The following is a 20,598-nucleotide window of genomic DNA, read 5'->3' as shown; positions in this document are numbered from 1 at the left end:
ATGGGTCATCGTGTTGGACGTGATCATGTGGGACTTCTTTTAAATATATATCGCCACACTATCCCTTTGAAAAGGGATTACCTCATCGCACTCGCTGCTCCGTTTGCTTATGTAAAGCAATGAATCATCGCTCGTCCATTGGTATTTCAAGGGTGTTTTTAATTTTCAAAAAGCTGCCAACACACAATCCCAACGCATTTCAGTCTCAGCTGAGACCTTGCTCACGGGGAACAATCGACAAACACAGAGCGCCATTACATTTCCGCAATTTTTAACAGTCATGACCTAACTTCCTGTTAAGGCCGTCTATTGCATTTTGGTATTTGGAGTTTCGCATTTCCCGTGTTGTCGTTTGACCTTGATACCATATTTAAGTTAAAATCACATTATGGCCACAAACTTGCATAGTAACATTACAATTACATGATTTCTTATGTAAACAAAACTTAGTTACATATTAGGTCTTTTCATCAATGCTGCGTATGTTATATTTACAAAAAAGAAAAGGCTCATATTCGTAAATGAAAATTATAGATGGTTGTATCCATTCTCGCATTTAAGGGTTTTTGTGATTGTGTGAGGTTTCCTCTTCTATTAAGGATGACTTCCCAATAAGTTAGGAATCAGAGGTCTCTGCTCAAAATTGGGCATACTTGCACCAGAGCCCATATTCTGAGGCTCTAGATATACCCTTGTTTCTTGTGCATCATAGACACCGTACAATTTTGTTGTGTTTACTGTGGTGGAAGTGTTGACCAACTGCCAGCATGAAAGTGGTGCTCACATCCCTGTATGGCTATTCGCTGACGATACCTTGTTATTATCTCGCACGCCAATGGGCCTCCAGCATCTCCTTAACAACGTTGTTGATTTTACCAAATCTAGGGGTCTGGAGATCAATCCAGGTAAATCAAAGCTCATGATTATAAACCCACACAGTCTATTTAGAAACAGCTTGAAGGTAGACCGGTCCAAGCTAGACCAAGTCAGGAGCCTTGATTGCCTAGGTATTAGGCTCATGGAGAAACTAACTTGGGACATGCAACTCCAAAAAAGCCAAACCCTCTTATCCTATAGATGAGCGGCAATCACCCGGAAACATAAAACATCGGTCAACACAGCGGTTTCTGCAGTAACTGAGGTATTTAGAGTAGTGGCTTTGGGCGAAGCGCTGTACGGGGCAGATATCTGGGAATCGGGGGACTCGACAAGATTAAAAAAACTCAGAAGGATTATGTTACTTACCCAGTAAGCATCTGTTCTTGGCATGTAGAGCCGTAGATTCACATGCTTTGCATACTCCTGCCATCTAGTGTTGGGTCCGGATGTTTGCAAGTTGTTTTTCTTCAAAGAAGTCTTTCCAGTCACAAGGTAAGGTGACTCCTCCTTTCGGTGATGAGCATGGGCATCAACTCCATTGTTAGATTGTTTTCCCTCAATAGGGTGAGGATGGAGTAAGTCAGTGTAGTAAGAGATGTTCATGTGTAGATAATGTAAATAATGAGCACTGCAATAACTACAGGTGCCCGGGGAGGTGGGAGGGCGCAAGTGAATCTACAGCACTACGTGCCAAGAACAAATGCTTACTGGGTACGTAGCATAATCCATTTGAGGCATGTGTGCTGTAGATACACATGCTTTGCATAGACTTTATGGCAGTACTCTCTGTTGGAAACCGCCCTTTTTGCAGGGCTATCCCCAAACTTTTTGCTTCTTCCTCCTTCATTTTTTCTGACCCGTGGTTGTTGGCAATAAGACTCTGGGCACTTTACCCCTGCTGATCAGTGCTAAAGTGCATATGCTCTCTGTATAAATTGTGATATTGATTGGTTATCCATGATTGGTATATTTGTTTCACCTGTTAGCCCCTAGTAAAGTGCACTGCGTGTGCCAGGGCTGGTGATTCAAATGCTACTAGTGGGCTGCAGCACTGATTGTGCCACCCACAGGAGTAGCGCTAAAATTATGTCTTAGGCCTGCTTGCAGTGCCTATGTGCAGTCCAGGACTGCCATGTCGACCTGGCCAGTGTACCCACTGACCAGGCCTTATCCTTCCCTTTCTGTACATGTCAGGCATCCCTATGGTGGCCCTAGGTACCCCCCTGGGCTGGGTGCAGTGTATCTGAAAGGTAGGGCATGTACTGAGGTGTGTAACATGCCCTGGTAGTGAATTACAGCCATTTTCGTTTTTCACTGCTGAGAGGCTATCTTGCCCATAGGATAGAATGGGGAAGGCTGTTTACATGCCTATCTTCCCATAGGGGCAAGATAGAAAATCCAAGTTTGGTATCTTTGTGTTCAGAATTTAATTACACATCTTTTTAGCAAGATGGTTTTTAAATTCACTGTGTGAGAATAGCACTTTTTAGAAAGTAGCTATTCTCCTGTTTAACCTTCCTGTGTGCCTGTGTGCTGGTTGGCTGACTGGTGTCATGTGATGGGCTAGGTGGCTCCAGGAGCCTGGATGAGTCAGCAGCAGGGTGAATAGGGAGATCTGCTTTAGATGGGTGGGAGGAGTAGTCCCTGGGTTTGAATAGGGCTGTCCCTGCCAAACACAAAGCTGGCTCCACCCCCTGCTGGCCAGGCTGAGGACTCTGCCTCTGCTGGCACAAAGAAGGCTCCACCTCCTGCTGAGCGTCTAACGACCCTGCCCCTCACTCTGAAAGGAACCAGGTGCTCCAGAGCAGAGCACACCCAGGAACCGGTTTGAGCAGGGGAATCCCCCCACTGGGACAAAAAGAGACAAAGGCTTGGAGGGGTATAAGAAGAGGACCCCAGACACCTAAACTTTAGATCACTTTGGAACTAAGAAGAAACCTCTGCCAAGGAGAAAGCTGAAAGGACTGAAGAGGAGAAGACTGCCTGCTTGCTGTTTTGCTTTGCTGCCAAGGAGAGGGGAAGGACTTTGCTGTGTCCCCTTCTTTTGATTCTGATCTCCAAGGGCCTGAGAAGAGCTGGCTCCCTGTTAAGAAGTCCCAGGAACAAAAGGACTTCACCACCAGCTCCCCTGGAACTCTGCTGAGAGAGTTCTGACCTGCCTTGGAGTGCTTGCCCAGTCTTGGGGCCTCAGGAGGTCATTTTGCTGTGTTTGGGAGCTGGGAAGCAGAAGCGTGAACAAGAGTGACTGGTACCCAACGCATCATCCGATTGCGTGTCGCAAGACGAGAGTGCGAGGAAAATTTCATCGCGGCACCATCGCAACACGCAGGGTCCCCGCATCGCCGAGTGCGTCGAGCATCGTCCCGAAGCGTGAAGATTCCTGACATTGCGAGGGTCGTCGCAGAACCAGTTTGCGAGCCGCACCACTGCCGGTGCGGGAAAGTCTCCAGTCGCTGCGTGCTTCGACGCAGAGTCCCGTTCCGTGGCGCATCGAGAGTTGCGGCGCCGGAAGGCAACGCTGCGCCACGCATCGCACCACATCGAAGAGTGTCGCATCGAACCTGTGCGTGAAGCTTCCCCCTAAGAAACCTACGCAACGAAGGCCAAAGTCATCGCATCCTCCCCTTACAGATCGGAGCCGGCGCATCCACCTCTGCTGCGTGAAGCAGGGCTGCTGCAAAGCCTCCCCAGGATCTCAGGAGTTTCGCATCGCCTTTGCAAGCTTCCTTGTTATAGCTTTTGGGAACCTTATCGCAACTACAGGTACTGTTGGGCACGAAAGTGTCGCATTTTGTGCGTTGAGAGTCGCATTGTGCAGGACACTGACTTTTACATCCTGGAGTACTTTCTGCAAACTCTGAACTATCTTTGAAGTAACCTTTTTGAATTATATGTTGGTTTGTCTGTAGTATTTGGTCTTGTGAAGTTTTTAGTAAAGATACATTATTTTTCTAAAACTGGTGTGGAGTAAATCTGTGGTGTTTTCACTGTGTTACTGTGAGTGTTGGTACAAATACTTTACACATTGCCTTTGATAGCCTAGACTGCTCAGGCCAAGCTACCTAGAGTGTGAGCAGGGGTTATCTTAACAGTGTATCCCCCTTTCCCTGACTAGAAGCAAGGGTCCCTACTTGGACAGTGGTACCTACCCTGCCAACTAGAGACCCCCAGATCTAACATTGGTGGTCAGCGGTGAGGATTGAACTTGTATTTGTACTTGACCCACAGTAATTGGTGTACATCACTAGGAGTGCAGACCAATAGACAACCACATACTATATTTTTTTTTCTTGATTCTATTTTTGAGTAACTCTTCAAGAGCATCATGTCTCAGGTGGCAACAAGTGAGAAGATGGAATTGGAGTTTTCCATTGAGGATCTGTGTTCATACGGAGTTGTAGAGCTCCAGCAGTTCTGCAAGGATTTTGGTTGTCCCATAAAAAGCAGCTTCAGAAAGGAAGAGCTACAGAAGGTTCTGAAAACATGGTGGGAGGCTAAAGAGGCTGAGGAAACAGATGATGAGGATGAAGGGAATGGGTTTGGGGCAGATGATTTGCCATTGGGCAGCCCCACCAGCAGGGCGGGGAGCCACCATTCCAGCAGGGGTCTCTCCCCAGCAGAGGAGTTACAAGAAAATCAAAGAATCAGAGAACATGAGCTGGAAGTAATGAAAATGAAAATGAAAATGGAAATGGCAAAGGAGGAGAAAAAGAATGCCCTGGAAGAATTGAAATTAACCTTGGCACATGAACTAAGGATGAGGGAGCTTGATTTGAAGCTTGAGAGGCTTGAGGCCATGAGGGTCTCAGCTGAAGAAGAAAAATGGGTAGCTCAAGAAGTGAGCTTTGCTGAGTTGGAGGTGGAGTCCAGCTCAGATGGTGGCAGCAAGATTTTAGTTTCTAGTGCTGAGAGAAAGGTACAAACACCCAGAGATGTGGCACCTAACTTGAAGGAGGGGGTTGACATACACCAGGGGGTTCAGGTTTATGATGTAGTTCCAGTGGAGTGCAGTGTCCCTGAAGTAGATTGGGGAACTGGCACAGGGGACCATATTCCTAGTGGTGGGAGGGACACTCTACTGACCCTAGATGAGAGGTACAGGGAGAGGGGTTCCCCCATGGTAGAAACCTTGGTGTGTGAGTGTGGAGACTGCCCAGAAGAGTGTGAGTTGTGTGACAGAGACAGTCAGGTACTGTCTTGCCAATCTCAGGAGAGTGGTGTGGGGTACTTGTGTGAGGCACTTGAGGGTGAGGCAAACGGTAGCTTGGTTAACAACTGTGGGGGTCTGTGTGATTCATTTGTTGGAGAGCATATTTTAAGTCCCTGTTTTCCAGAGCTATGCCAACACCCGGTGGAGTGTGAGTTCTCTGGTTCCAGAGAGCTTGCGTTGGAGGCAGACCTTTGGTTGGATGCCAGAAGGTCTGGAGAGGCATTGGGGAGTGATCCCAAAAGGAGAGGCCCGGATATCTTCCAGACCTGTGAAGTGGAAGAGGTTCAGTGTAGCCCGGTTAGGTCCCAGTGTAGTGGGAGGGGTGTAGGGGCTCACGTCCTGTCTCAGTGGAGAAGGGGTGAGTGTGGGACTGTGGGTCCCAAGGTGCCTGAAACCCAGTCTCAGGACCTGGTGGGTTCCTTAATGGAACACCAGGTTGGGGGCCTAGACAGTGCTAGTAGGCCATTTGAGGAGGATCTCCTAGTGTCAGGAGAACCTGGAGCCTCTGTAAACAGAGCTCCAGTGGTTCTGGTATCTGGCGGTACCGCTCCAGTTGGGAGGGTGCAGAAGTCCAGACTGAGGGGTGAGAGGGGGATGTGATCCCCAGTGGGAGAACCAGTGGGTCAGGGACCAGCCAGAAGGGCTGAGTCCCCTAGGAGTGACCATGGTGACACCACTTTTGTCCTGGGGGATCTTCGCGCACTGTCAGGTGGACAGGTGCCGGGAGGTCTGCGCCAGGCAGACTGTCACGAGACACATGAGTCATGTGTCACCCTCAGGGAGATACTGTGTGAGTCCCCAGAAGTCCTGGCATGCCAGGCAGGTGTGCAACTGCAGGGTTTAGTCCCTGGGTTGGGAGGCCAGGTTCAGGATCTGCCTGACCTGGAGGGAAGGACATCTGTAATCTGTGTCCTGACCGGTTTGGCGTCCAGGGGTACCACTCCAGTGGGGAGGGTGCAGCACTCTGGAAAGGGGTGCAGAGGGAGGGAGTCCTCGCCTCTGACCCCGGTTCACCTGAAGGGTGTAGACCCTAGGTTGGAGGGCCAGGTCCGGGGTGTCCCCCCTGACCTGGGATCCCAGTTGCAGGATAGAACCCCTGAACTGGTGGGCGAATGGTGCAGGACACCTGCCACAGGTGCCCTGACTATTCTAGAAGGGGGTACCGCTCCAGGTGGGAGGGTACAGAGCCCCAAGGAAGAGGAGGACTGGGTATGGAAAAGCCTACCCCAGCCTCCTGTCCAGCCACCGGATACAGGCCCGGGGCTGGTGGGCCAGTGCCAGGTTGTCAGACCCGACCTGACAGGAAAGGAAGTGGACAAAGGGTGCCAAGCACCTGGGGCTACTGCCCCCCACCTTCTGACGCCACAGGGGTTTGAGGACCATGAAAGGCATAAGGCCTGGGTCTCATCCCTGACCACTGTCAGTGGTCACTGCGGCTTGCTGTCTGTCTGTTGGGACACACCTGTGAGCAAGTTAAGGCTAGGTGCTGCACAGGTGGTGTCCACAGGTGAGGAGAAGGGTTCCACATGGGTTGGCGTGGTGGACCCTGAGAGTATGGATGGAGAGACCCAACCGGGTTCAGGAAGGCGTAGAACAGGAATAGTGCCCTGCTGTTTGGGCCAGTTTCCGTGTTCTATCGCCCTAAGCAGGGAATCCCATCGAGGTATCGCTTGGTCTACCCTGGCTTTAGGCTGGAAGGGGGTTGTGTTGGAAACCGCCCTTTTTGCAAGGTTATCCCCAAACTTTTTGCTTCTTCCTCCTTCATTTTTTCTGACCCGTGGTTATTGGCAATAAGACTCTGGGCACTTTACCCCTGCTGATCAGTGCTAAAGTGCATATGCTCTCTGTATAAATTGTGATATTGATTGGTTATCCATGATTGGTATATTTGTTTCACCTGTTAGCCCCTAGTAAAGTGCACTGCGTGTGCCAGGGCTGGTGATTCAAATGCTACTAGTGGGCTGCAGCACTGATTGTGCCACCCACAGGAGTAGCGCTAAAATGATGTCTTAGGCCTACTTGCAGTGCCTATGTGCAGTCCAGGACTGCCATGTCGACCTGGCCAGTGCACCCACTGACCAGGCCTTATCCTTCCCTTTCTGTACATGTCAGGCATCCCTATGGTGGCCCTAGGTACCCCCCTGGGCTGGGTGCAGTGTATCTGAAAGGTAGGGCATGTACTGAGGTGTGTAACATGCCCTGGTAGTGAATTACAGCCATTTTCGTTTTTCACTGCTGAGAGGCTATCTTGCCCATAGGATAGAATGGGGAAGGCTGTTTACATGCCTATCTTCCCATAGGGGCAAGATAGAAAATCCAAGTTTGGTATCTTTGTGTTCAGAATTTAATTACACATCTTTTTAGCAAGATGGTTTTTAAATTCACTGTGTGAGAATAGCACTTTTTAGAAAGTAGCTATTCTCCTGTTTAACCTTCCTGTGTGCCTGTGTGCTGGTTGGCTGACTGGTGTCATGTGATGGGCTAGGTGGCTCCAGGAGCCTGGATGAGTCAGCAGCAGGGTGAATAGGGAGATCTGCTTTAGATGGGTGGGAGGAGTAGTCCCTGGGTTTGAATAGGGCTGTCCCTGCCAAACACAAAGCTGGCTCCACCCCCTGCTGGCCAGGCTGAGGACTCTGCCTCTGCTGGCACAAAGAAGGCTCCACCTCCTGCTGAGCGTCTAACGACCCTGCCCCTCACTCTGAAAGGAACCAGGTGCTCCAGAGCAGAGCACACCCAGGAACCGGTTTGAGCAGGGGAATCCCCCCACTGGGACAAAGAGAGACAAAGGCTTGGAGGGGTATAAGAAGAGGACCCCAGACACCTAAACTTTAGATCACTTTGGAACTAAGAAGAAACCTCTGCCAAGGAGAAAGCTGAAAGGACTGAAGAGGAGAAGACTGCCTGCTTGCTGTTTTGCTTTGCTGCCAAGGAGAGGGGAAGGACTTTGCTGTGTCCCCTTCTTTTGATTCTGATCTCCAAGGGCCTGAGAAGAGCTGGCTCCCTGTTAAGAAGTCCCAGGAACAAAAGGACTTCACCACCAGCTCCCCTGGAACTCTGCTGAGAGAGTTCTGACCTACCTTGGAGTGCTTGCCCAGTCTTGGGGCCTCAGGAGGTCGTTTTGCTGTGTTTGGGAGCTGGGAAGCAGAAGCGTGAACAAGAGTGACTGGTACCCAACGCATCATCCGATTGCGTGTCGCAAGACGAGAGTGCGAGGAAAATTTCATCGCGGCACCATCGCAACACGCAGGGTCCCCGCATCGCCGAGTGCGTCGAGCATCGTCCCGAAGCGTGAAGATTCCTGACATTGCGAGGGTCGTCGCAGAACCAGTTTGCGAGCCGCACCACTGCCGGTGCGGGAAAGTCTCCAGTCGCTGCGTGCGTCGACGCAGAGTCCCGTTCCGTGGCGCATCGAGAGTTGCGGCGCCGGAAGGCAACGCTGCGCCACGCATCGCACCACATCGAAGAGTGTCGCATCGAACCTGTGCGTGAAGCTTCCCCCTAAGAAACCTACGCAACGAAGGCCAAAGTCATCGCATCCTCCCCTTACAGATCGGAGCCAGCGCATCCACCTCTGCTGCGTGAAGCAGGGCTGCTGCAAAGCCTCCCCAGGATCTCAGGAGTATCGCATCGCCTTTGCAAGCTTCCTTGTTATAGCTTTTGGGAACCTTATCGCAACTACAGGTACTGTTGGGCACGAAAGTGTCGCATTTTGTGCGTTGAGAGTCGCATTGTGCAGGACACTGACTTTTACATCCTGGAGTACTTTCTGCAAACTCTGAACTATCTTTGAAGTAACCTTTTTGAATTATATGTTGGTTTGTCTGTAGTATTTGGTCTTGTGAAGTTTTTAGTAAAGATACATTATTTTTCTAAAACTGGTGTGGAGTAAATCTGTGGTGTTTTCACTGTGTTACTGTGAGTGTTGGTACAAATACTTTACACATTGCCTTTGATAGCCTAGACTGCTCAGGCCAAGCTACCTAGAGGGTGAGCAGGGGTTATCTTAACAGTGTATCCCCCTTTCCCTGACTAGAAGCAAGGGTCCCTACTTGGACAGTGGTACCTACCCTGCCAACTAGAGACCCCCAGATCTAACATTGGTGGTCAGCGGTGAGGATTGAACTTGTATTTGTACTTGACCCACAGTAATTGGTGTACATCACTAGGAGTGCAGGCCAATAGACAACCACATACTATATTTTTTTTTCTTGATTCTATTTTTGAGTAACTCTTCAAGAGCATCATGTCTCAGGTGGCAACAAGTGAGAAGGCAGAATTGGAGTTTTCCATTGAGGATCTGTGTTCATACGGAGTTGTAGAGCTCCAGCAGTTCTGCAAGGATTTTGGTTGTCCCATAAAAAGCAGCTTCAGAAAGGAAGAGCTACAGAAGGTTCTGAAAACATGGTGGGAGGCTAAAGAGGCTGAGGAAACAGATGATGAGGATGAAGGGAATGGGTTTGGGGCAGATGATTTGCCATTGGGCAGCCCCACCAGCAGGGCGGGGAGCCACCATTCCAGCAGAGGAGTTACAAGAAAATCAAAGAATCAGAGAACATGAGCTGGAAGTAATGAAAATGAAAATGAAAATGGAAATGGCAAAGGAGGAGAAAAAGAATGCCCTGGAAGAATTGAAATTAACCTTGGCACATGAACTAAGGATGAGGGAGCTTGATTTGAAGCTCGAGAGGCTTGAGGCCATGAGGGTCTCAGCTGAAGAAGAAAAATGGGTAGCTCAAGAAGTGAGCTTTGCTGAGTTGGAGGTGGAGTCCAGCTCAGATGGTGGCAGCAAGATTTTAGTTTCTAGTGCTGAGAGAAAGGTACAAACACCCAGAGATGTGGCACCTAACTTGAAGGAGGGGGTTGACATACACCAGGGGGTTCAGGTTTATGATGTAGTTCCAGTGGAGTGCAGTGTCCCTGAAGTAGATTGGGGAACTGGCACAGGGGACCATATTCCTAGTGGTGGGAGGGACACTCTACTGACCCTAGATGAGAGGTACAGGGAGAGGGGTTCCCCCATGGTAGAAACCTTGGTGTGTGAGTGTGGAGACCGCCCAGAAGAGTGTGAGTTGTGTGACAGAGACAGTCAGGTACTGTCTTGCCAATCTCAGGAGAGTGGTGTGGGGTACTTGTGTGAGGCACTTGAGGCTGAGGCAAACGGTAGCTTGGTTAACAACTGTGGGGGTCTGTGTGATTCATTTGTTGGAGAGCATATTTTAAGTCCCTGTTTTCCAGAGCTATGCCAACACCCGGTGGAGTGTGAGTTCTCTGGTTCCAGAGAGCTTGCGTTGGAGGCAGACCTTTGGTTGGATGCCAGAAGGTCTGGAGAGGCATTGGGGAGTGATCCCAAAAGGAGAGGCCCGGATATCTTCCAGACCTGTGAAGTGGAAGAGGTTCAGTGTAGCCCGGTTAGGTCCCAGTGTAGTGGGAGGGGTGTAGGGGCTCACGTCCTGTCTCAGTGGAGAAGGGGTGAGTGTGGGACTGTGGGTCCCAAGGTGCCTGAAACCCAGTCTCAGGACCTGGTGGGTTCCTTAATGGAACACCAGGTTGGGGGCCTAGACAGTGCTAGTAGGCCATTTGAGGAGGATCTCCTAGTGTCAGGAGAACCTGGAGCCTCTGTAAACAGAGCTCCAGTGGTTCTGGTATCTGGCGGTACCGCTCCAGTTGGGAGGGTGCAGAAGTCCAGACTGAGGGGTGAGAGGGGGATGTGATCCCCAGTGGGAGAACCAGTGGGTCAGGGACCAGCCAGAAGGGCTGAGTCCCCTAGGAGTGACCATGGTGACACCACTTTTGTCCTGGGGGATCTTCGCGCACTGTCAGGTGGACAGGTGCCGGGAGGTCTGCGCCAGGCAGACTGTCACGAGACACATGAGTCATGTGTCACCCTCGGGGAGATACTGTGTGAGTCCCCAGAAGTCCTGGCATGCCAGGCAGGTGTGCAACTGCAGGGTTTAGTCCCTGGGTTGGGAGGCCAGGTTCAGGATCTGCCTGACCTGGAGGGAAGGACATCTGTAATCTGTGTCCTGACCGGTTTGGCTTCCAGGGGTACCACTCCAGTGGGGAGGGTGCAGCACTCTGGAAGGGGGTGCAGAGGGACGGAGTCCTCGCCTCTGACCCCGGTTCACCTGAAGGGTGTAGACCCTAGGTTGGAGGGCCAGGTCCGGGGTGTCCCCCCTGACCTGGGATCCCAGTTGCAGGATAGAACCCCTGAACTGGTGGGCGAATGGTGCAGGACACCTGCCACAGGTGCCCTGACTATTCTAGAAGGGGGTACCGCTCCAGGTGGGAGGGTACAGAGCCCCAAGGAAGAGGAGGACTGGGTATGGAAAAGCCTACCCCAGCCTCCTGTCCAGCCACCGGATACAGGCCCGGGGCTGGTGGGCCAGTGCCAGGTTGTCAGATCCGACCTGACAGGAAAGGAAGTGGACAAAGGGTGCCAAGCACCTGGGGCTACTGCCCCCCACCTTCTGACGCCACAGGGGTTTGAGGACCATGAGAGGCATAAGGCCTGGGTCTCATCCCTGACCACTGTCAGTGGTCACTGCGGCTTGCTGTCTGTCTGTTGGGACACACCTGTGAGCAAGTTAAGGCTAGGTGCTGCACAGGTGGTGTCCACAGGTGAGGAGAAGGGTTCCACATGGGTTGGCGTGGTGGACCCTGAGAGTATGGATGGAGAGACCCAACCGGGTTCAGGAAGGCGTAGAACAGGAATAGTGCCCTGCTGTTTGGGCCAGTTTCCGTGTTCTATCGCCCTAAGCAGGGATTCCCATCGAGGTATCGCTTGGTCTACCCTGGCTTTAGGCTGGAAGGGGGTCGTGTTGGAAACCGCCCTTTTTGCAGGGTTATCCCCAAACTTTTTGCTTCTTCCTCCTTCATTTTTTCTGACCCGTGGTTGTTGGCAATAAGACTCTGGGCACTTTACCCCCGCTGATCAGTGCTAAAGTGCATATGCTCTCTGTATAAATTGTGATATTGATTGGTTATCCATGATTGGTATATTTGTTTCACCTGTTAGCCCCTAGTAAAGTGCACTGCGTGCGCCAGGGCTGGTGATTCAAATGCTACTAGTGGGCTGCAGCACTGATTGTGCCACCCACAGGAGTAGCGCTAAAATGATGTCTTAGGCCTGCTTGCAGTGCCTATGTGCAGTCCAGGACTGCCATGTCGACCTGGCCAGTGCACCCACTGACCAGGCCTTATCCTTCCCTTTCTGTACATGTCAGGCATCCCTATGGTGGCCCTAGGTACCCCCCTGGGCTGGGTGCAGTGTATCTGAAAGGTAGGGCATGTACTGAGGTGTGTAACATGCCCTGGTAGTGAATTACAGCCATTTTCGTTTTTCACTGCTGAGAGGCTATCTTGCCCATAGGATAGAATGGGGAAGGCTGTTTACATGCCTATCTTCCCATAGGGGCAAGATAGAAAATCCAAGTTTGGTATCTTTGTGTTCAGAATGTAATTACACATCTTTTTAGCAAGATGGTTTTTAAATTCACTGTGTGAGAATAGCACTTTTTAGAAAGTAGCTATTCTCCTGTTTAACCTTCCTGTGTGCCTGTGTGCTGGTTGGCTGACTGGTGTCATGTGATGGGCTAGGTGGCTCCAGGAGCCTGGATGAGTCAGCAGCAGGGTGAATAGGGAGATCTGCTTTAGATGGGTGGGAGGAGTAGTCCCTGGGTTTGAATAGGGCTGTCCCTGCCAAACACAAAGCTGGCTCCACCCCCTGCTGGCCAGGCTGAGGACTCTGCCTCTGCTGGCACAAAGAAGGCTCCACCTCCTGCTGAGCGTCTAACGACCCTGCCCCTCACTCTGAAAGGAACCAGGTGCTCCAGAGCAGAGCACACCCAGGAACCGGTTTGAGCAGGGGAATCCCCCCACTGGGACAAAGAGAGACAAAGGCTTGGAGGGGTATAAGAAGAGGACCCCAGACACCTACACTTTAGATCACTTTGGAACTAAGAAGAAACCTCTGCCAAGGAGAAAGCTGAAAGGACTGAAGAGGAGAAGACTGCCTGCTTGCTGTTTTGCTTTGCTGCCAAGGAGAGGGGAAGGACTTTGCTGTGTCCCCTTCTTTTGATTCTGATCTCCAAGGGCCTGAGAAGAGCTGGCTCCCTGTTAAGAAGTCCCAGGAACAAAAGGACTTCACCACCAGCTCCCCTGGAACTCTGCTGAGAGAGTTCTGACCTGCCTTGGAGTGCTTGCCCAGTCTTGGGGCCTCAGGAGGTCGTTTTGCTGTGTTTGGGAGCTGGGAAGCAGAAGCGTGAACAAGAGTGACTGGTACCCAACGCATCATCCGATTGCGTGTCGCAAGACGAGAGTGCGAGGAAAATTTCATCGCGGCACCATCGCAACACGCAGGGTCCCCGCATCGCCGAGTGCGTCGAGCATCGTCCCGAAGCGTGAAGATTCCTGACATTGCGAGGGTCGTCGCAGAACCAGTTTGCGAGCCGCACCACTGCCGGTGCGGGAAAGACTCCAGTCGCTGCGTGCGTCGACGCAGAGTCCCGTTCCGTGGCGCATCGAGAGTTGCGGCGCCAAAAGGCAACGCTGCGCCACGCATCGCACCACATCGAAGAGTGTCGCATCGAACCTGTGCGTGAAGCTTCCCCCTAAGAAACCTACGCAACGAAGGCCAAAGTCATCGCATCCTCCCCTTACAGATCGGAGCCGGCGCATCCACCTCTGCTGCGTGAAGCAGGGCTGCTGCAAAGCCTCCCCAGGATCTCAGGAGTATCGCATCGCCTTTGCAAGCTTCCTTGTTATAGCTTTTGGGAACCTTATCGCAACTACAGGTACTGTTGGGCACGAAAGTGTCGCATTTTGTGCGTTGAGAGTCGCATTGTGCAGGACACTGACTTTTACATCCTGGAGTACTTTCTGCAAACTCTGAACTATCTTTGAAGTAACCTTTTTGAATTATATGTTGGTTTGTCTGTAGTATTTGGTCTTGTGAAGTTTTTAGTAAAGATACATTATTTTTCTAAAACTGGTGTGGAGTAAATCTGTGGTGTTTTCACTGTGTTACTGTGAGTGTTGGTACAAATACTTTACACATTGCCTTTGATAGCCTAGACTGCTCAGGCCAAGCTACCTAGAGGGTGAGCAGGGGTTATCTTAACAGTGTATCCCCCTTTCCCTGACTAGAAGCAAGGGTCCCTACTTGGACAGTGGTACCTACCCTGCCAACTAGAGACCCCCAGATCTAACACTCTCCCAAAGCGGTGGCTAACCAATAGATGTTGCAGTTGTCTGAAGAAGTGTCTTTAGCACTGCTTGCCCTAAATTGGTTTGTTGGAGTGCTAGTATATCCACACAATAGTGTTGGGTAAATGTGTGTGGTGTAGACCATGCTGCTGCTTTACAAATGTCAGCTATAGGAATGTTACCTAAAAAGTCCATTGATGTACTATTTTGCAAGTGCAATGCGCTCTAGGGGTATGGATAAGGTTAGTTTAGCTTTTGCGTAGGAGGTTTGAATGAATTTAACAATCCATCTTGAAATTGTAGATTTAGAAATAGGATTGCCTTTGCGTAACGGTGCAAATGAAACAAACAGTTGCTTTGTCTTATGAAAATCTTTTTTCCTTTCGATATAATACAATAAAGCTCTTCAGATATCAAGAGTGTGAAGAGCACGTTGTGCTACTGAATCAGTTTGAGGAAAGAACACAGGTACTACTTTGGGCAGGAATCTGGGATTCTCCTTAATGAAGTAATTGCAATGAGGAAAGCAACCTTCCATGAAGGAAACTGTAATGGACAATTGTGTAATGGTTCAAAGGGTGGACCCATATGTCTAAGTACAACGTCAAGATTCCATACTGGTGCCGGAGGGATTCTTGGTGGTATTAATCTTTTTCAGCCTTCCACAAAGGCTTTAATGACAGGAACTTTAAATAAACTGTCTGTTCTGCAAAAATGCAACTACTGCTGCCAGGTGGAATCTAATAGATGTGTAAGCTAGCGCACATTGCTGTAAGTGCAGAAGGTAACAGATTATGTTCTGAGCATATGCATGTTGAGGAATAATTTTGTTGTTGTTACAGCTGACAACAAATGGTTTTCACTTTGCAGCATAGCAAGCTCTGGTCGTAGGTTTTCTTTCTTCTCTCAGAACAGTCATACAGTCTGGTGGCAAATGTAAATATTAAAACTCTATGACCTCAGGAGCCAAATCATTAAGTTGAGCTCCTTGGGATTTGTATGCTTGATTTCTACATGGTTCTGAGTGAGAAGACTGGATGTGAGATGTAGCTTTTGATGCGGAACTATCGACAGCTCTAACAGGGTGGGGTACCATGGTTGACGGGCCCATGTGGGAGCTACCAAAATCAGCGTGAGTGATGTTTGCCTGAGTTTCAGAACCAAAAACGGAGGGAGTGGGAGAGGCAGAAAAGCGTAGGCAAATACCCCTGACCAATTCATTCATAGGGCATTGCCTTTGGAGATAGGGTCTGGGAACCTGGAGGCGAAGTTTGGGCTTCTATTTGCAGGTATCACCATTGTTGCAAGTATGGCAGGAGAACTTGGGGTTGAAGTTCCCACTCGTGTATTTGCTGCATCCATCTGCTGAGGTTGGCAATTTGATTGTTCACACCTGGAAGGTGTTCTGCCAGAAGGTGAATTTTGTGATGGATTGCACATTTCCAAACTGTCCAAGACGGGCGTGACAGTTGGAGAGAATGTGTCCCTCCCTGTTTTTGTACATAGTACAATCGCTGTCATATTGTCTGTGCGGACTAGGACCGTTTTGCCTGTGAGATGAGACTGAAAAGCTTTCAGTGCTTGAAATACTGCTCAAAGCTCTAGATAGTTGATGTGGAGACGTTTGTGTTTGTCGTCCCAGAGACCCTGAATTGTGTAATGAAGGAGATGTTCACCCCAACCTGTGAGAAGTCCGTCTTCTATTAGCACGATCTGGGAAACATTGTCAATGAAAGGCCACCCTTTTAATACATTTTGTGGGTTCCACCACTGCAGAGCGCAATGGGTGCGGCGGTCTACCAACACTACATCTGTTAATTGACCCTGTGATTGATTCCACTGACGTGCTACGCATTCTTGTAGTGGACGAGTGGAAGCATGTGTAGTCTTGCTTGAAGCCACCATTCCTAGTAGCCACACAAAAGTCCTGGCTGGCTAGGTTTGGAGCTGCAGCAATAGAGTATGGATATTGCAAATTCAGGCTGCATTGGGAGAGGCTAGAGCCGTGTGAGTGTTGAGAGTGGCTCCTAGGTAAGATTGTATTTGTGAAGACTGTAGGTGAGACTTTTGCATGTTGACTGTGAAACCCAATTGGTAGAGTAGGTGTAGCATGTTCTAGGCACTTTTGGTGTGCGCTGGCTTTGATGAGCCAGTCGTCTAGGTATGGGAAGACATGAATTTGTGGTCTTCTGAGACGAGTTGCTACTACTGCTAAACATTTGGTAAATACTCTGGGAGCTGTAGTTACTCCGAATGGGAGTACTTTGAACTGGTAGTGTTTGTCTGCTACCACAACTCTGAGATATTTGCGATGAGCTAGATGAACGGGAATGTGAAAATATGCATCTTTTAAGTCTACTGTAGACATAAAATTGCCTTGCTGTAGAAGAGGAAAGACCTGTTGAAGCGTTACCATATGGAAGTGTTCTGACAGTATGTAGTAGTTTAACGCTCTGAGATCCAAAATTGGTCTTAAGGAGCCGACCTTTTTGGGGATTAGAAAATAGAGAACCTTGGCACTGTAATGGAACTGGTTCTATGGCTCCTTTCCCTAGGAGAGATTGCACTGTTTGTTTGAGTAACTGTAAATGGTCTGACGACAGCTTGTGATTGCATGGTGGAATGTTTGGAGGATTGGTGGTAAGCTCCAGGCAATAACTATGTCGGAAAATATTGATTACCCATTTGTCAGTTGTTATGAATTGTCAAATGGGGAGCAATTGTAGAAGTCTGTCCCCGACAGGTGTTAAGTGATGGGGAGGGGGGGGGGCTCAGTGTGGGCAAGTCACTGTTTGTTAGGAAAAAGGGGTGTTAGGCGGTGTGGCACCTTTACCGATACCTTTGGAACTGTTTGCTCTATGTCCTCCTCTATAGAAACCTCTAGAGGTAGAGGATCCATTGTTTTTTTTAATAAGAGGAGCATTTGGGTCTGAGGATGCTTTTTCAGACCCTGCTCTGTAAAAGGTGCAGCGAAAGGAGCCCCTATTTGATGGGGACTGGAGCGCTTCCATGGACTTTGCCACTTCAGTATCTTTTTTCATTTTTTCGAAGGACTGGTTGACTACAGGACCAAAAAGGTGTTCTTTGTCAAAGGGGGTGTTTAAAATGAACTGTTGAACGTCAGCCTTAAACCCCATAATCCTAAACCATGCATACATTCTAAGGAGAATGCTGGTATTGATCTCCCTAGCTGCGGTGTCAGCTGCCTCTAGAGCACATCTGACTGAGGACTTAGAGAAGAGTTTTCCCTCTTCGACTAACTGTTGTGCCTTGGCTTTGTGTTTTTCTGGGAGGTATTAGAGCTGCTGCTCCATTTCATCCCAGTGCCCGGTCGTATCTAGCTAGTAGGCCCTGTGTATTCGCGATGCTCCAATGGTTGGCGGCTTGAACAGCCACTTGTTTTCCCGAGGCATCTATAATGTTAAATTTTTTGTCTGGGGGAGGTGCATCACCAGAGGTATGTGAATTAGCTCTTTTGCAAGCATTGGACACTACTAGGGAGTCGAGAGGTAATTGTCCTTTGTTAAACACAGGATCGGATGGTGAGAGTTTATATTTTGTATCCACTCTTGCGAGTTAAAATACCTGCTCTTACAGGGTCTTTGAAGATATCCTCTGCATGCCTCATCATGCCTTTAAGCATGGGGAGTGTTTGACTTGACATGTGTGTGGACTCAAGTGTTTAAAATAAAAAGTTTTCTTCTAAAGACTATTTATGCAAGGCCAGCTCATGATACTCAGCTGCTCTAGCAAGGAGTTGTTGAGCCATATTATCGTCTGGTGGTTATGGCTTTGAAGGGTAAAGGTCGGGGTCATTATCTAATGGAAGGTCAATGGTGTAATCATTCCATGGATCTACAGGCAAATGAGTGTCTGCATCAATATGATCCCCATCTGGATCTGTATGTGAAGATCCCCGAGGTGTAATGTGTAAGGGATCCTCGATTATTAACTGTGGAGAAGATGGTGGAGAGGGTTATGGGGCAGGATAAGCAGGGCTCATAGCCATGTCCTTCTTCAAAGGAATCTTATAGGCAGAATAAATAGAATTCTGATTTACCCATGGGTAACATTTCAGGGCCGGTGCTATGTGTTGTGAGAGATAAAACCTCAGGGAGGATCTGGCTTAGCAGTTCCGGCTGGAGTGTTCCCAAGGAGAGCAAGGTCAAGATTGCTTTGCAAATGCCTGGGTTCAAGCTGGGGTGGTATGGTGAGCAAAAAAACGATGGGTTTAACCCAGATATGGCACTGGGTGAGTGTTTGAAACATTTCAGCACTCCGTCCATCATCTTGTTATGTGCTAGGTAAACCAGTCTCCAAATTATAAGCTTTTTACCTGCCAGAAGTGTACAACCATATTTCAAGAAATGGAGAGCTGCCAAATTCTTTTAAATAAAAGCCTCCTTGTGTGTTTATAAAAGCGTGTGAAAACTCAAATGCAGTTCATACTACCCCATCACGCTCCTATACAAGGATTATAAAATATTTATGAAAATAGCTAAATCGGTTAGCCGGGAGGTGCAGAAGCATGTGGGTATTATACCACAGCGGAAACTTGCAACCCAGACCAATACATTTCTTCAAACTTCTTGCTAACTTCCTTCGAATTGCATTGTCTCACCGAAGGGAATGTTCTATTCAGAACTTCATATTCCTGTACTAATTCTTTGGGACAGGCACTTCTTTGGAACAAGATCACTAGTCATGGAGCTTGCATCTCCTCCAATCCTAGTTGTACTTTCAAGTTACTTGATGCACCTGCATTTTTCTTCATTTTTAACCACACTCTTTTAAACAACGGTAGCTGTTATTTGCACACAAGCTTAATTCTAGTGGTCTCAGCCCAAGACATGCTTCTCATACGTGTTCAGAGAATTGTAAAATTGTGGAGTCACACTGTATCCTACTCCAAGAAAAGCTTCTGATATTGCTACATGGCCAAGGGTCAATTTCCTGAATGTAAGTGTCAATAAATTGAGTACGCTTCTTGCAATTCTAACATAAAAAGAGATTCCTATAGCCCCTGTTGTAGAAACTTGCCTTTCAATCTGCACGCTCTGCATCAGAAACACAGCAGCTTTTGTACACTCAGTTCCCAAGTGACTTTGCTTATTTGATTGATTCTGTGTTTCATGCTTCCAATACAATTAGTGTTTCACACATAAGCAAAAGATTTGGCTCTGGATTATTGGCTGGATTTAAAGCAATTTTTAAAATTATACCTGCATTTTTGGGTGCACTGTTTTCAAATTTGTAGTGTCATTGTAAAAATCATCTTTATAAGCATGAATATCAACATAGCATATCCAACTGAACATCACATCTGCCAGGCTACGCTTTTTATTTGGGTGGAGACTTGCTTTCCCATCGTAATGAACATTGGACTCCGTGCTTTCATAAGATTCAACAACCTTATGTGAGACCACCCCTTCAGTGCATGAATTCCAATCACAGTCATCTGGACTCTTCTCCTGAAAAAAACATGATACTTGTGGACCATTAGGAGCTAAATCAGCCAGTATTGCATCATGAAGCATATTGCTATGTGATGCAATTGTTTATACTCCGTGCTCGTTTGAGTATCTAATGCATGTGTCACAACCACTGTATGCGAGATCACTGGTTTCGCCTTTCACAGAAGTGCCAAGTTTTTCTTCACATTTGGTTCTCGCTGTGACTGCTGCACCATCAACTTTGACCGGAAGCAAAATCTGATGTCTCACCTGCACCGTCTACGACTTCTCTATTTGTGCTGCATCTTCATCAACTTCAATGATTTTACTAAAGCAATTAATTCCTCCAGCATATTCTGGTATCAAAATGGTTTGTATCACTAAATCAACTCTAATCTTGTCTACCTTCTTCAACACTATTGTGCTTGGAAGTCTGACCTTTTGATATGCGATCACTAACAGAATGAAAATATCTCAGTTAAACATGAGAAACAAGATCAGCTGCTTCTACCGGTCTTTCTGTATCATCGGTTGCTTTTTGATCCTTTTCAGATTTTTTATTTTTATCATAGTCAAATTACGCTCCTGGCTATTGTTTAGCTTCATCATTTACCAATGCACCTGGATATGCATAATCATATATATGCAGGTGCTAGAATGATTCATATATATTCACTTGAGTGTTGTGTGAACAATCCAGGAGGGTCTTGTGCTTTGCTGTTTGCCTCCTTTTTGAACCCTCAATGCATTTATTTGTGTGCACATTATCATTTATATGTATGTATCTTAGTGTGCATGATTCGGTTTATTGTTTTCATTTACATGTATACTAAGTATACGGATAGTTATTAT

Source organism: Triturus cristatus, chromosome 6 (assembly GCF_964204655.1).
Source record: "Triturus cristatus chromosome 6, aTriCri1.1, whole genome shotgun sequence".
Classification (NCBI taxonomy): Eukaryota; Metazoa; Chordata; class Amphibia; order Caudata; family Salamandridae; genus Triturus; species Triturus cristatus.
Note: the sequence above shows the minus strand (reverse complement) of the source record.